This window comes from Pantherophis guttatus, chromosome 2 (genome assembly GCF_059756535.1).
Source record: "Pantherophis guttatus breed Tessera chromosome 2, ASM5975653v1, whole genome shotgun sequence".
In the NCBI taxonomy this organism is placed as follows: domain Eukaryota; kingdom Metazoa; phylum Chordata; class Lepidosauria; order Squamata; family Colubridae; genus Pantherophis; species Pantherophis guttatus.
In genome coordinates this window covers 161,663,944-161,680,092 of record NC_142064.1, presented here as the reverse complement: position 1 = coordinate 161,680,092, position 16,149 = coordinate 161,663,944, and the positions used below count along the sequence as shown (strand labels likewise).

Here is a 16,149-nt window from a genome sequence, read left to right as displayed (position 1 = left end):
TTTGAGAAGCATCATAGAATTGGAGCACCATAGATGAGCTCCAAAATCTGGATAACCACCATATGGCAGCAAAGAGTGAAAAGTTTGCTGTATCTTGGCACTGCCTTCAAGAGTCATCCTAACAGACTAGTTTGGGGGTCTCAGTGGGTCCACCTTTCTCATACAGTTATAATTTCCAGCAGTACAGGGTGACATGTGCTTTTCTCTTCCAAGGAATCAACGGAGGTGATGTCATGCCTTTGGCAGTTCATAAACATTCTACCATCTCTCAGTTAGTAGGACACGGTTGCCTTAGTGTGTAGTGGAGCAACATTAACCAGTGCCCATCCCTTGGATACCAAAAGACTTATTGTATTGTTATTAAATATACAAATCAGCCAAGGCTCTATATGTTTTCTATCCTCCACCTCCAACCTGTGACATATCTCACAGGTCAGTTGAAAGTAGAGTACATTATAGATAGAGCCTTGATAGTACAGTGGTTTAGTGCACCCTGTTATTAACACAGCTGCCTGCAATTTCTGCTGGTTCAAATCTCTCCAAGGCTCAAGGTTGACTCAGCCTTCCATCCTTTCTAAGGTAGGTGAAATGAGGACCCAGTTTGTGGGGGCAATAAGCTGACTTTGTATAAAATATACAAAAAGAATGAAGGCTATTGCTTAACGCATTGTAAGCCGCCCTGAGTCTCCGGAGAAGGGCGGCATATAAATCAAATTTTTTTAAAAAAATTATGTTTTTGGAAATTGATCAAAACTATGGAATTCCATCGGCTCCAAAATATTTAGGGAAATGGTTATAAAACTGACTTTCAGTAAGCAAAAGTTATTTCCTTTCTGAAAGGAAGGGTTTAAATGGATATGTATAGATAGTTCTATGAGATTTGGCATGTACCTTCCCAAATGCTGTCATAATCTTGTGTGACAACAGATGGTGCTCTCTCTCTCTATGATTTTATGCAAATTATATTGTTTGTGTATGTTTTCTCACTTTGCTTAATTCATCGGACACTCCTAAGTAGAAGCAATTCAGGACCATAAGCTTTTGCCATTGAAAATCTTGCTCATTCCACTGGGATTTCTGAAATTTCCCCAGATCTATACTTCCTCATTTTTGGTTTTTCTTGGCAATCATAAAAGCTGTGTATTTTTTTTCTCCTGTTTTCCTTCTTTTAAAGAACAGATAATAAAATCTGGTTTGACCATACGTGCCACCCAGTTCTGTGGAACTGAGGCTATATCCCAGAGTAAATAATTGCATTAAAACAAGAAAGCAACTTAGAAGCATGAAACAAGAAAGTATGTTTCTTAGTTGGGTGAGTGAAATATTTCCATAATACTGCCTTTCACCTAAATCATCACAAACTTCAGAAGAAATGATTCCATGCAGATTAATATCAGCATTTTTAGCAAGTTACCACCTCCTTGCTTTGATTACATTTTGTAACAATCTTCCATTTTACTCTGTGAGGGCAATGAGTGGTTTCAAAATTTGATAAATAAATAAAAATAAATTTCTACAAGGTTTACCTTTTAAGTCTGACATGAGCTTCTGTTGCCATATCATTGTCCCACACTTGGAGCAAAATCTAGAATAGTGTTATAGTAAAAGAGTTTGCCTTTGATATTTTTACATAATTCATTTTATGAGCCAACAGTATTTGAAAGATCCTTTGATAAGGGAATTAGCTTGCTTAGAGGTCAAATATAAAGCTTTAGGATCTCATACCGATCTCAGTCTTGGAGAGAAGCCCCCCAGAATTTGATGTAATTGGAAGATTTTAAAATTTTGTTTTCCTCCTGCTTTACAGTTTTCAGTTATCTGTGACAAGCAGATCAAACCATGTTAACAGCAGCCAATTATGGCAGTTAGGAGATCTGATAGAGTTTTGGTTGGCCTCCTGTGGTGACTTTGTAGGTTCACTTGTCAAATATTGCTAGTCCCAAACCTGGATTATTTATTTATTTATTTATTATTCAAATTTCTATACCGCCCTTCTCCTTTCGGACTCAGGGCGGTGAACAGCCAAGATAAAAACATCTATACAAACATCACAGTTAAAAATAAAGTTAAAATAATTTATAAATTTGGCCCATAATTTAAAACTTGTCAATTAAAATCAATATTAAAATTTTAAAACTAACCCTAAAATCAAGACAGACCGGCTAACTGAAAAAAATAAGTTTTTAGGGCCCGACGAAAGATCCGAAGGTCGGAGATCACTTGTATCTCTGGGGGTAGATTGTTCCATAGGGTAGGTGCCACCACAGAGAAGGCTCTCCTCCTGGGGGTCGTCAGCCGGCATTGTCTGGCTGACGGCACCCTGAGGAGGCCCTCTCTGTGGGAGCGAACCGGCCGGTGGGAGGCTATTGGTGGCAGAAGGCGGTCCCGTAAGTACCCTGGCCCTAAGCCATGGAGCGCTTTGAAGGTGATCACCAACACCTTGAAGCGCACCTGGGAGTCCACCGGAAGCCAATGCAGCTCGCGCAGGAGAGGGATTATGGAATGTTCTCCCTTCTCATAGACTAAAAACAAACCTCAACATGGAATAAATTGCCCAAATCAGGAGAGAAGGGTATTTCCATGTGGATCTATGTGGCAATCTGGCATCTGCTCTCGCCCTGCCCATTCTCATCATGTCACCTGAATCCATTTATCACCAGCTCCTTTAAAATATATGCTAGCAAAATCTGTCTTCTCATGTTCCAGCTCTGTAGAACTTCAAGACCATTGATTCCCCCTATTCTCTCATACCTCACTCTACATTTCAAAATCAGCAACCATGAAGTCAATTGCAAGGAAGTGGAAATGGTGGCAGCATAGAGGTCCTTTGAGGTCAGATATTTGTAGCCCACCAGCTGAAATCAGAATGAATAAACTGTTGTATCCAGCTCTGTATAAATCAGTGCTGTCAAACTCTCAGCCTGCGGACTGGATGCATCATGCACTGGCCACGCCGACGCCTGGTTTAGCGAAACGGGAAAAAGTCCTGATACATCACGTGATACTGCTGTGATGACATGAGTTTGACACCCCTGGTATAAATACTGCAGCAGAGATGGGTAGACTTTGCAGCTGTATTCTTAGCTGTTGGAGGATGTGAGCCAATAAATGGATGGGATTAAGAGAAGGGATCTAGAATTAAATAGGATTGCTCACCTTTCCCCCTTTCTATTTGTGATACCCCATTTATTTCTTATCTTTCTGATGCTCTCATCACTCTCTTGTTGTTGTCCGCCCAGGAAAGAATAGGGCAGAGCACAGAAATATTTTTTGAGAGGAAACTTTTGAAATTAAGGAGAAAGCAAAAGATTGCAAACCACTCTCAATACAAAAGGAATGGGTTTGGGAAATCTAGGTATCGATTTTGTTTTGCCTTCATGCAGAGCAGTGCCAGACATTTATTCAGAAGGAAGACTCGCTGAATTTCGTGGGATTTGGCTCTGACATCTCGGTGATTTAAGATTATCTAAGGATTGTGTAACAGACTTGACAGATACCATGTTGCCTAGTCCTGTAGAACTGCATAGATTATGAGAATGCAAAACCTAGCCATGAACAACAAATTATATAGCATTAAGAGGTGGAAGTATGCCAAAATTGTATTCCTTTGCTTTTTAAAGAAGTGTACTGTAAGATGTTCTTGGCATCCCAGTTAGTGTCCCAGCTAGTGTCACTCCATGTGCTTCTCCAGTCATTTCAGTGTTCCCTCCCTCTGACTCAGCCCTCAAAGAGATCTAGCAACAGAGAGTGCTACTAAATTAATTATACACGTTACCACTAAAAGTATTTGCAGCATGCCTGGCAGTGCTGCAAGAGATCTTTTGGTCATTTAGAAATGGCAATGGAGTTCATTTGTCTGTCCTTTACCTGAGTCTTTAATAGCTAGGGAGTTAAACCACAGATAACAGTTAAGTCTGGGATTCCAGAGAATGGTAAGAAATTATAAATTGGGTCTGAAAACAGGCCAAACCTCATTAGCGCCGACCTCTGGAAATTATAATTCTCCCAAGCTTCTTGTCAGTGTTGTAGTTCCTTGCTGGAACCTGAGAAGATATTCTGGACACTATGCAGAGTAAATTTCTTCTTGAATAAATTTCTTCTTGTATAGAACTTTCTTTCTTTCTTTTTGTGCGGATACACACACACATACACAATGAAACCAGTGTGCCATGATTGTAAAATACATACATAGATACATACACAACTACATCCTTAATTTTTCTATATCTTTAGAAATAACCTGGTTTTGATAAAATATTTTATGACTAAAATTATAGCGTAGCATCTTCTTTCAATCCAACATCTGTTAATCCCCAACTTCCTACTTTAAAACTGCAAAAGTCCTGGTAGATGTGCATGTTTCAGCAATCAGTCTGCTCCCAGGACAGGGTTCTTCGTATACTAATGAGTCTACTAGTTTTTCAGCTTTACCATAAGGCATTGCACGAAGCCTAAAATACAAACCTTGTCATGGTGCTTTAAGGCTTTTTTTTTTTAAAAAAAGAAAACATGGATCTGGTTGACTCAGATGTGGACTTAATGGCTGGGTTCATACACCATTTCAGGACTTACTTATTTTAACTATTGTTTATTGGATAAGTCTAAATGACTGAATTCACCCACCATGCCTGCCTGTAACCTGCTGTCTGATCTTTTAGTAAGCATGCCTAGAAGGACAGCTTTGAATTTCATACTGTTGGGTTCTCACATCATGTGACTATGAAGTAGTTTAATTTTAATTTAGTGTCATGCCTACAATATTGGCGCCGACCTCGATGGCGTTAGAATGAGATTGGAAAAATTCATGGAGGATAGGACTAACAATGACAACAAATCATTAGTAACCTATTATCTCATGTTGCTAAAGAGCATGAGCAAGAAGGCACCGTTGAGTTCACATCCTGCTGTGGGCACACTATATGTGAACAAAATGTACATTACATCAGCTTTCCTAAACGTGGGTGACTTCCAGTTATATGGATGTCAACTCCTAGAATTCCTCATCAAGCAGACTACTGCTAAAACCTATAAGATATCATATACATCAAATGCTGATCTGAAATAAACCTTACCACAAGCTACTAGGGTTGCAATCCTGGACCACCTATGTACACAAACACACTTCTTGCCTCTTGGTCATCTGATTTACAAGACAAAATAGGAGAGGAAAGGAAACTCTATACGATACATACTGGCTGCAGTTCCAGCGTGTAATTTAAAATGTTAATGTTTACTAGCAACAAAACAAAGAAATCTATGATACATGCATATACTAGATTAAGCACGCTGCACTGCTGACACGAGATCTTCTCCGGTATTCAAGATGAAAGAACTATTGTGATGCTCTGGGAAGGAGACAAGGATGTAAGCCTTTCTGCCTGATGTTCTGAAAGACCCATCAAACAACGTGGAACAGAATTAAGGTCTAAATTCTAACTGACATTGTGCATATCATTTTGGGTGGAGGGAGGCAGAAACAAAAGTGACCAAATCATTGTTTCAGGGAATAGCATAATCTTTCCAACTGAATCCTGATCCTTTCAGAAAGATGATAGCAAAGAGATGGGAATCTCTTCCCATCCCTGATGATCAATGAAACCTATCAATACTTTTAATCATAAGGCTGCAAACTTTTTCATTTTCCCCTGTAACCATCAGTGCTGGAATAGTTTAATCCTGTAAAGTTCTGTAAAATAACCTGTTTCTACCACATGGAGCTTCTGATTCTGCTGCTCTACCTTTCAGTCCCCCGCTGTTGAATTACCAAGAGTTAGGCCACAGAGCAGCACTCTCAATTTGTTTTTCCCTTACCACTTGGGCAGGTATCTACTTAAGGCCCAGAGAGAAAAAGAATGAGGATGCCAACTGAAAATAGTTTGTTCAAGTCTTCTTCCAACCCCAAAGCAACGCACATTATCTGGTGCCCCTTCAGGGTCAACAAATTCTGCTCAACATCTTAAATCTTAAGTCAACTTGGATTCAACTGCAACATATCTTGTCGGGGAAGACTTAAAGGCCATTAAAGATATGTTTGAATGCATACACTGCAGATAGAACAAATCACTCAAATTCTGTCCATGCCGCTTGATGTTACACTTGTTCAAATCTATCCCATCCTGATTCTATAGTTCTATGTGAAATCTGCACAAAAATTAACATTTAGCCATCCATAAAATGGTTTAACACATTTTTCACAAGAAATGTAGATTTATAACTTGTTTCATCAACAAAAGCAGATTTCTAATCTTAAGTTATCCTAATGTACACATCTTTAAAAATACATTAGCAAGCTTTTAAAATAACATTAACACTGCAAATTCAGAGATATAAAATCCAAAGAATACTGTAATTTTGTTCGGTTTAAGAGCTGCAAATCAGGTAAGCTCATACTGAAGTTTCTTAGAATGCTTATTGAGAGGATCAAATTCCTGAGGTCTCTCTATGCACGTCACTGGTGATATACTTATCACTCCACCCAATCTCTGTACATCCCCACATAAATGCGTGCCTAAGGATTTGATTTCATTTTTTTCTGAGCAAAAAACAAAAAAAAAACAAACATTCAAGAAGTGTGTCCAGGAGCTCTACAGTGGGCTTCTATCAAGTTGCAACTTGCAGATAGAAATGCTTCAAAACCATTATTGCAGGATGAAGCCTGATTTGACCATGTGATGAAGTAGCTGGATGACTCTATTCTGCTTTGGTCGCCACTAATGTTCAGTAATCTTCCTGCGCGGTTAGGCAGAATTTAGGTGACGTGAATCATCCAGTTCAAAGCCAAAGGCAAGGAGAGCCTTCAGATGGGACAAGAGCTACAGCTAGGAAGAGGAACTTACTGTAGCGCCATCCAGAAAGCAACTGCTGTAACTATGGCATGTAACTCAGCACCTCGTGACTCTTATTGATACTCAGTTCTCACCAACCCGAAAAGGTAAAACTAGGAAAAGCTCCCGAAGCACAAGCACTTACATTAAAGCTCTCTTTTCAGTCAATTGCCCTCCTGAATATTCCTTTCAAAAGAATAAAGAGAAAGGAGGAGAACACAAAGAAGAATCGTGTTTCACTGACCTTGCTCCATCACTTGTTTCTCTGTGGACAGTAGGTGTGATGCTGAGAAATGATGCAGGGTTGTTTCAGGCTCTCAGTGGAAAGAAGAAGAAGAAGGAAGCCCAAGTGACTGTTTTCATTCCAGGCTGACTAGAAGATCCAGGTTCTTCTGTCTGATGATGAAACACCTGGCAGGTTAAGCAGAGATTCTCAGAAGCCAGTGACTCGGACAGGTGTTTCTATACACTCTTGGTCCTCATTAGATTCCCTGCCTCCTCAGCTACTGCCCCGCCCCTTGCCAGATCCGCCTAAAACTCCGCTCCTAAACTCTGCCTCTCAATTCAGTTTGATAGTGATTGGGCAAGACTTGCTGCATTTTTCTTCCTCCTCCTCCTCCTCCTCCTCCTCTTCTTCTTCTTCTTCTTCTTCTTCTTCTTCTTCTTCTTCTTCTTCTTCTTCTTCTTCTTCTTCTTCTTCTTCTTCTCCTTCTCCTTCTCCTTCTCCTTCTCCTTCTCCTCCTCCTCCTCCTCCTCCTCCTCCTCCTCCTCCTCCTCCTCCTCCTCCTCCTCTTTTTTTCAAATGGAGATCATTTAGAATAGGAAGCACTTCAAAAGAATATAAGGTTTGCCAGGGTTACAGGAAAGCAAAGCCGGTTGTTTGTCACTGAGAGCAAAGCATTTCCTTATCTTGGGAAGTAAAGCTAAAGTAAAGCATACTCGTCTGGACAGGCACATGCTACCTCTCAGTTTGTGCTGCTTACAACATGGAATGGCTACTTATGATGAATGCGTGTACATTTGTAGGTATACACATACATGCATACCATACAATATTTGAGGTCTGAACATATGCTGAATTTTTCCTTTTAGCCATTTTGGATATAATCTTCATTTGAAAATGGAGTATAATACATTTTAACATCCCAATAAATTTTAAACTACACTGAGCTCTTCATCAAGGAAACATAACAACCACATAACATGCAGGCGATGAAATACGTATGTTGTTGGGTTCCATGTAACTAAGACCAATGTGGTTTATTTGCTGCTCCCCGTGGTTTTGGGGGAACTTGCTTGCTGGGGAAGTGGTTCTTCCATATTGCCCTACATAGAGGAAAAAACAATATCTTCATTAATCTGATTGTCTGCTATGAGAAAATCAAAGGCTTTTTTATATGTCCTCTTGCTAATAAGCAACGAAACTAGCCTTTCTTAATTTTTAACTAGGCGAGTGTTTGTTTTTGACCTCAAAATAAAAAGCTGCATACCTGAAATATCTATATAACTCAAACCACAGATCTGCCCAGTCTTGTCCTCTGCCTTCACAATGTACAGCAGAAGCTGCACTGCTCTTAAACCTTTACTTTCTCTCCAAAGTGCTCATTTAATAACAATTGGGGAATTAAATTACCAACTTCTTTTGGTTGCATTGTACCACTAGGGGTCAGTAGTGGGACTGAACTTTGCCAGGTCTTAGGGGTAGTAAGACTCGGAATCTGCTCATGAGATCAGGAGAAAATTGAGCCATAAAATGGGACATAATGATTACACAAAACCCTGACCACTGCCAGGATGCTGCATCTTTCTTCTGCGTATTTTAACAGTTTATTGGAATAGGTACGGGGGCCCTTGGGCACCATGCCACTGGAGGGCCTTTCCCACTGCTGAGCTGAACTCCTCTCCACCCATCCTTAATTCAGGAGAAAACAATACCGGCATGTAATTTGCTCTCCCATTCCTGATCCTTATCGTGCCTCTATTGCCTCTGTTCCCACTCATTGCACTCATCTGATTTGAATGGTACCAATTTGAACCAAGAGGATTTCAAAACTATGACATGTGCATTATGATGTCAGCATGCAAACGGCCCGATTACATCATGGCTGACACAAGTCTGCATGTCACGCCATCACGGACATGTCATTTGCGCGTTGCACCTTGAGGAAACCCATGCCTACCTCTCCTCACCAAGATAATAGATGTTAAAACCTAACAAATTTTACACAATTTGAGGCTTCCTCGGACAGTATCAGAATAAAGTGGCAAAACCTGCTTTAACACTGGAGCAGTAAAGGACTTAAACCAGTCTGCTGGTGGTGGATGAGAAACAGGCAATGTCATGAGGGCATAAGAAATAGGAGAAATAAATGCTATCAGGTCATGTTGAGAGGCCCGGTGGCTCAGTGTCTTAAAACATACTGGAGAAGGTCTGTGCCAGGGGTGAAATTCACTTACCTTCGCTACCGGTTTGCAAATGTGAGCACGCACGGTAAAAAACGGGATGTGATGACTGGTGCTACCGGTTCACCTGAGCCGGATAGAACCGGCTGAATTTCACCACTGGTCTGTGCTCTGACAGTTTGAGTCCTATCACGTGTAATGGAGTGAGCTCCCGTTACATGCCTCAGCTCCTGCCAACCTGGCAGTTCGAAAGCATGTAAATGTGGGGAGATAAATAGATATCACTTTGGTGGGAAGGTAACAGCACTCCTTGTTTCGCTGCACACTCTGTACTGTGGCATGATGCTGGCCACATGACTGAGGAAATGTCTTCAGACAGAACTGGCTCAATGGTCTAGAAATGGAGATGAGCGCCATCCCCTAAAGTTGGCTATGACTAGAGAAGCAAAACCTACAGGGACTCTCTTACTTTTTACTCAAGTCATGTTGGTGCAAGTGCGGAAAAACCAGAGATGAGAACTGATAAAGCTGATCCTTTTGGATGTTCTGTAGAAAGACACCATGTCAGGCTAGGCCTTTTTTAATTTAATTTTTAATGTTCAGCCTTACTCAACTTTTGGAACTAGCCCATGTTCTTCGCTTGGCTAAATATTTATATATATGTTTAGTGACAATTCATGGACCCTGAAAAAGGTATTTATGACCCAGATTTGAAGTTCTGACAGCCCCTCCCTCCCGGTTGCGTGATTGCATTTTGGGTGCTTGGCAAATTGCCTGCATTTACAGCCATTTGTGGTGTCCTGTGGTCACGTCACTGCAATTTATGATGTTTTTGGTGGGAACTGGCATTTACTTCCTGTTTCCAGTAAAAAACATCTCATAGTAAACAGTGGGTTTCCTTAATGACCACCACAAAAAAGGTTGTAAAACTGGTCACGGTCATATGATGACCTGCTTAATGACCATCGTGATTTACCACTGTAATTGTGGGCTCAATTATGGTCATACGTTGAGGACTACTTATATATATTTGAAATTGCAGGCAATATCTGTATATATGCAATGAGAAATCCTTGGTTTCCCATTTTTAAGGGAGCAGACTGGGAGAGATGACAAAGATTTCAGTCACACTATTATGCCTTATTCAGGTTCTCACCTTTTCAGGTCCAAGGAACGAATTTGAAATTTCATCCTAGTTTAAGTTTGGCTTTCCTTCTTGAGACGTGAATATATTTCCAAACTAAACTGATCTGATCTAAACTGACTGATCAGGATGGAAGCAGTATTTTGAGATGGGTTGGTCAAACAGAGAGAATGTACAAATCACAATACAGGTAGTCCTCGACTTACAACAGTTCATTTAGTGATCGTTCAAAGTTACAACAGCACTTATGACCATTTTTCACATTTACGACCTTTGTGGCAGCCCCATGATCATGTGATCAAAATTCACAGGCTTGGCAACTGGTTCATACTTATGACTGCTGCTGTGTCCCAAGGTCATGTAATCACCTTCTGCAACCTTTTGACAAGCAAAATCAATGGGGAAACCAGATTCACTTAACAACTGCGTTACTAAATTTATGGGCTCAGAAATGTTGGGCTCAGTTATGGTCATAAGTTGAGGTCTAAATGTACAAATATAACAAGGAAGGTCAAAGGGGTTGAAAGGAAGGGGTGGACCGAGAAAGTTATGACTGGATGAAACTGATGAGGTCTTTTTCCAAAACAGAAAGGTGAGAACTTTAAATAATGTATGGATATGTAGGAAACAAGACTGGTTGGTCTCGGAGGATAGAGAGGTACAAAGAACAGTGAATGGTTAAATGTCTATGCAGATTCTCAGTCATCCAGCTCATAGTTGTCCCAAAGGTGTTTTTTAAAAAAGCAACTAGACTTTGTTTTTCCTTGAAAATGTTTTGCTTCTTACCCAAGAAGCTTCTTCAGTTCTGAATGGTATTGGGATAAATACCATTTTATCTCTGTTTCCTTTTATCTCATACCTTTAATTTCTTTTGCTCATTATTTCTTAATCCATCTCTGCACCCTACATTATGATACTTATCCTGGAACAGAATAATGTGACAGTATGGTTATCTATAGCACTGGACTGTAGCCATCCGCCATTTTCTTTTCTAAGATGCCTACTCTAGGTAAATAAAGATGAGGGCAAAATTTACATTGTGACCATTTCCCAAGTTTTAGGTAGAGAGCTTGATGAGACTGAATTGACCCATATTGATATTTCATAGGGCTTACCACACAATGTATTTTGCGTTCCCTTCTTAAATGAGAAATCTAGAGCTGATTTTGCCTTGGGAAGAGTAGAGCCTTAAAGTACTCCCTTGCTATTTTGTGTGTGTGGGTTTTTTTAAAATTATAAAGGTGTTGTGCCTTTTACTTTTCAAAGATTTGAGGTGTACTTGAGCGTGGCTTATCTTTACAGCACGATGGGCAATATTTGAGGAGTCGGGCAGTGGGGAAATCCAAATTTTTTTACTACTGGTTCTGTGGGCATGGCTTGGTGGGCGTGTGTGGCTTGGTGGGCGTGGCTTGGTGGGCATGGCAGGGGAAAGATACTGCAAAATCTCCATTCCCACTCCACTCCAGGGAAGGATACTGCAAAATCTCCATTCCCCCCCACTCCTGGGGGAAAGATACTGCAAAATCCCCATTCCCTCCCCTCCTGGGGGAAGGATACTGCAAAATCCCAATTCCCCCCCTCACTCCTGGGGGAACGATATTGCAAAATCTCTATTCCCACCCCACACTGGGGCCAGCCAGAGGTGGTATTTGCTGGTTCTCCAAACTACTAAAAATTTCCACTACCAGTTCTCCAGAACCTGTCAGAACCTGCTGGATTTCGCCCCTGGTCAGAGGGTTGTAGTTTGATCATCTGAGGTCAAAAGAGTTAGACTAGAGTAAGTCTTCTGGGCATCGCCAAGGGTGATTTTTTTCAACCTATGGGTTTTTTTTTTCAACCTGTGTTTTATTGCAATTGGAAATTGGATGGAAAATCTTTCGGGGGGAAAATAGTTCCCATCCCAATATACCATCTATCCCACCCTTCAGAATTAGAACATTTGTCATTCAATTTTGTCAATATAATCTGTGGCTATTTAGGAGATCTGAACTGAATCATATCTGTCTTAGTGTGGACCATCAGTCAATCATTTGAGCCTCCATTTTCATTTTGACTTGTTGCAATTCCCAGACTGCTTGTGAGAACCAGCTTTGAATTGTTTGTCAGTCACCACATCATTACATTCCCATGTTAACACATTATCACATAGACTGGGCCTGGTGATATTGATTGCACCATTTTAAACAACCAAGGCAGAATCATATTTTAGAGTGAATATAGGCCACATGCCAAGCTCAGGAACACGGCTTGTTTTTTTCCTCTTGGGGACACTTGTTATGTCACCTATAAATGGGTTTATTTGCTTACCTCTTTTAATTTGTCTTCTCAAGCTGAAAGGGATAGATCCAGGAAAACAGCATAATAATTGAGGCCGAATCCAGAAATCACCACCAGAAACACTATTTAATCTCAGATTTATTTTCATAATTCTATTGATTCATAACTGATATCACGTAGCTTTTCTTTTCCATTAGAGTAATCGGAAGGATTACCTTTTATGTGGCTACATAGTACATACATATATTTTAAATATTTAAATATGCATGTAGCCACAGAAAAGGCAATCCTTCTAACCACACTAATGGAAAAGAAAGGAAAGGTGATATCCATTTATTGAAAGTGTTGTAGCTTCAAACCACAAACCATGCTAGAGAAAAATAAAACAAAACCAGCCAAGTAGCTCAGCACTCATGGTTCTTTTGCTGTGATATATGGATTATATCAAGAGTTCTGCAAAATTCAAGGAGAGCTTTTGACTTCCTTAATTGGTGAAATACTCAACAGATTTCCTATGATCCCTTTATAGCCTGGCAATGTTGAGAAATCGAGAATACATATTGCCTCAGTGTTTATTTTTCTGGAGGGCTTGGAAGTTCCTTCTGGAATAGGCAGAATGTCAGTATATTTTTGGTTAGGTTTCTGGCTAGGTTATCATGTAACAATAATATTATCACGGAACAATAAATTTCTGGATAATCAAGGCTCTTACATGGAATATTAAGCAGTTTTTGAAAATAAAATAGTGATCTGGAAAATGAAGCCCTTGCTCAGAGTAAGCCTAACCCACCCACTCCTAAGCCTAGACCAGGAGTCAAGGCCTGGGGGCCAGATCCGGCCTGTGAGGTGCTTAGATCTGGCCACCAGGGCTGCCCTGGAAACAGCAAAGGACCATTCTCCATTGCCTCTGCCAGTGAAAACGGAGCTTAGGAGGCCTGCCCATAGCCCTCCCGAGCTCTCTTTTCATGGGCAGAGGGTTGCAGGAAGCCATCGCAGCCAAAACGGAGCTCGGGACACCGTTTTTGCTTGCAGAATGTTTGAGCCACTACAGGCACTCCGGACACAAGTGACGTCGAGCTGGCCACGCCCACCTGGCTGCACCCCCACCTCCCAAGGTCAAACACAACCCTGATGAGGCCCTCAATGAAATTGAGTTTGACACCCCTGGCCTAGACCATGCTGCACCTTTGAGGGCCTTACAGCAAGGGTGAAATGATCCCAGTTCGGTAGCAATGGCGACGGGTGGTTCGGAGAACCGGTAGCAAACATCCCTGCCTCCCCACTTGCCCAGCTGAGCCGCACAATAATTAGAAGCTTTTAAAAAAAAATTTAAAAGCATTTTTTCTACAACGTCTTCGGCTGAAAAAATGCTTTCAAAACTAAAAAAAAAGCCTCTGATGATCGCGCGGCTCAGCGTCAAAGGCTTTTAAAAGCATTTTTTCTACAACCTCTGCGGCAGAAGAGGTTGTAGAAAAAATGGTTTTAAAAGTAAAAAAAAAAAAAGTTGGCCACGCCCACCCAGTCACATTACCCCCCCCCCACCACCACCAAGCCACACCCACAGAACCGGTAGTAACAAATTTTACATTTCACCACTGCCTTACAGCCAATAGTTCCGAATATAAATACCAGCCCTTCCCAGCTCCTCTCCCATGGTAGGCTGCCTCGTCTTGATTCTGGTGAGCACAGGGAGGGCACCTCCTGTTCACCTGCTGGATACTCACCTTGCTGCTATGGCTGCATTGCACACCCTGTAATAAGAGAAAGAAAGTCAGTGTTGTGTAGTAGTTAAGGCACCAGGCTAGAAAGCGGGAGACCATGAGTTGTAGTCCCACCTGTGCACAAAGCCAGCTGGGGGATCTTGGGCCAGACGCTCTCACTTAGCCCTAGGAAGAAGGCAATGGCAAACCAAAATCTCATCAAAAAGACCTGCCCAGGCAGACACAAGAAGTCAGCACTGAATCAAAGGCACATGCAGAAAAAGATTGACATACAGATAGTCCTCCACTTACAACAGTTTGCTTAGTGATCGTTCAAAGTTACAATACACATTGAAAACAGTGGCTTATGGCCATTTATTACATTTATGACCATTGCAGCATCCCCATGGTCACGTGATCAAAATTCAGATACTTGGCAGCTGGTTCATATTTGTGACGGTTGCAGTGTCCTGGGGTCATGTGATCCCCTTCTGACAAGCAAAGTCCATGGGGAAGCCAGATTCATTTAACAACCTTGTTACTAACTTAACAACTGCAGTGATTCACTTAACAACTGTGGCAAGAAAGGTCATAAAATGGGGCAAAACTCACTTAAATATCTTTACTTAACAACAAGGACTACCTGTATTAGCATAAGTGATGGCAGAAGAAATACCAAGAGGGAAAATTGTTATTTGGGTTTTATTTCTTATTTCCTTCTCTGCTGTTAAATTAACAAACAACTAGGATTTCCTGGAATGGATGTTTTGGACAGGAAGAGCCCCCGCAAAATATGATTTTCCAGAAAAACAGAGATAACAGACAAGGATCAATAGAAAACAAAGGAAACAAAGCACCTTTTAAACTAGACTATTAGCATAGCAATGAGTAATGTTTCAGTCTGATTTGCGAGATGTGTCTTAAAAACTGGCAGACGGTACCCAATTCATAGTCTGAAGTGCTATCATCCGGTTTGCTGTTGTAGCATTCTGTCTCCTTGCATGTGGAGTGTCTGGACTGGAATCTCTTGTGTTTTTTGGGAATACCCAGCCAGAAGAGGCAATAAACTCAAGGTATTCACACATATCAAGTCTGAAATCACTTAAACTAAAAATTAAAAGTTAAAAAAGGAAAGAAAAGAGGAAGAAGGAAAGAAATGCAGGTTTACATCACTGAAAGTGTGGGAGGTTTTTTTTTTAAAAAAATGGAATGAGGAAAAGATGACAGTCTCAATGGGGGATTTTCTTTCTGGTACCCATAAAAAGGTGTTGTGAAAAACGGGGGAAATGGTATGCAAAGAAGAGAGGATGACTGGCTGCTGAAGATTTCCCCTGCTGTAACTTTGGTTTAACTAATCAACTTCTTTCATGGGAACTGAGTCTGAAAGGATATGATGGCATCTTAAAGTATTGATTGATAATTGCAATTGATGTTGATATTACATCACAGTAATATAATCCAATGCATATTTATTTAGAACAGAGAATCTTACGTGGATTAAAATGGATGATTGCCAAGGGGAAATGCATCACAGGCTGAGAAAATGATGGATGATTTTTCTCCCAGATGTCTTCACAAGTGTTATCAATAATTAACTCTACCAATGGTTTACACAAACCATTTTCTCACTTTCAATGAACATGCAGGACCATCTCCTCCCTCCCTGATCAAATGTTTCTTGGAAGAGTATGGGTGGCACCCTTTCTTGAATGTGGAAGCTTTCTAGTCACACTGAGATTGATTTATTTACGTAAAATAGCTATAATCCACCCCATTACCATGGTCCACATAGAGCAGGGGT

The 16,149-nt window shown here is 40.8% G+C and overlaps 1 protein-coding gene across 1 annotated transcript in view; it reads right to left on the bottom strand.

Moving 5' to 3' along the window:
- The window catches only part of OTOP2 (otopetrin 2), a 61,060-nt gene extending 53,715 nt beyond the window's left edge, over window positions 1-7,345 (bottom strand). Inside the window, exon 1 of the mRNA XM_034408700.3 lies at window positions 7,069-7,345. The gene's annotated coding sequence lies outside the window, so the exon portion shown is untranslated. The remainder of the gene's footprint in view (window positions 1-7,068) is intronic.
- Window positions 7,346-16,149: the final 8,804 nt, after the last annotated feature.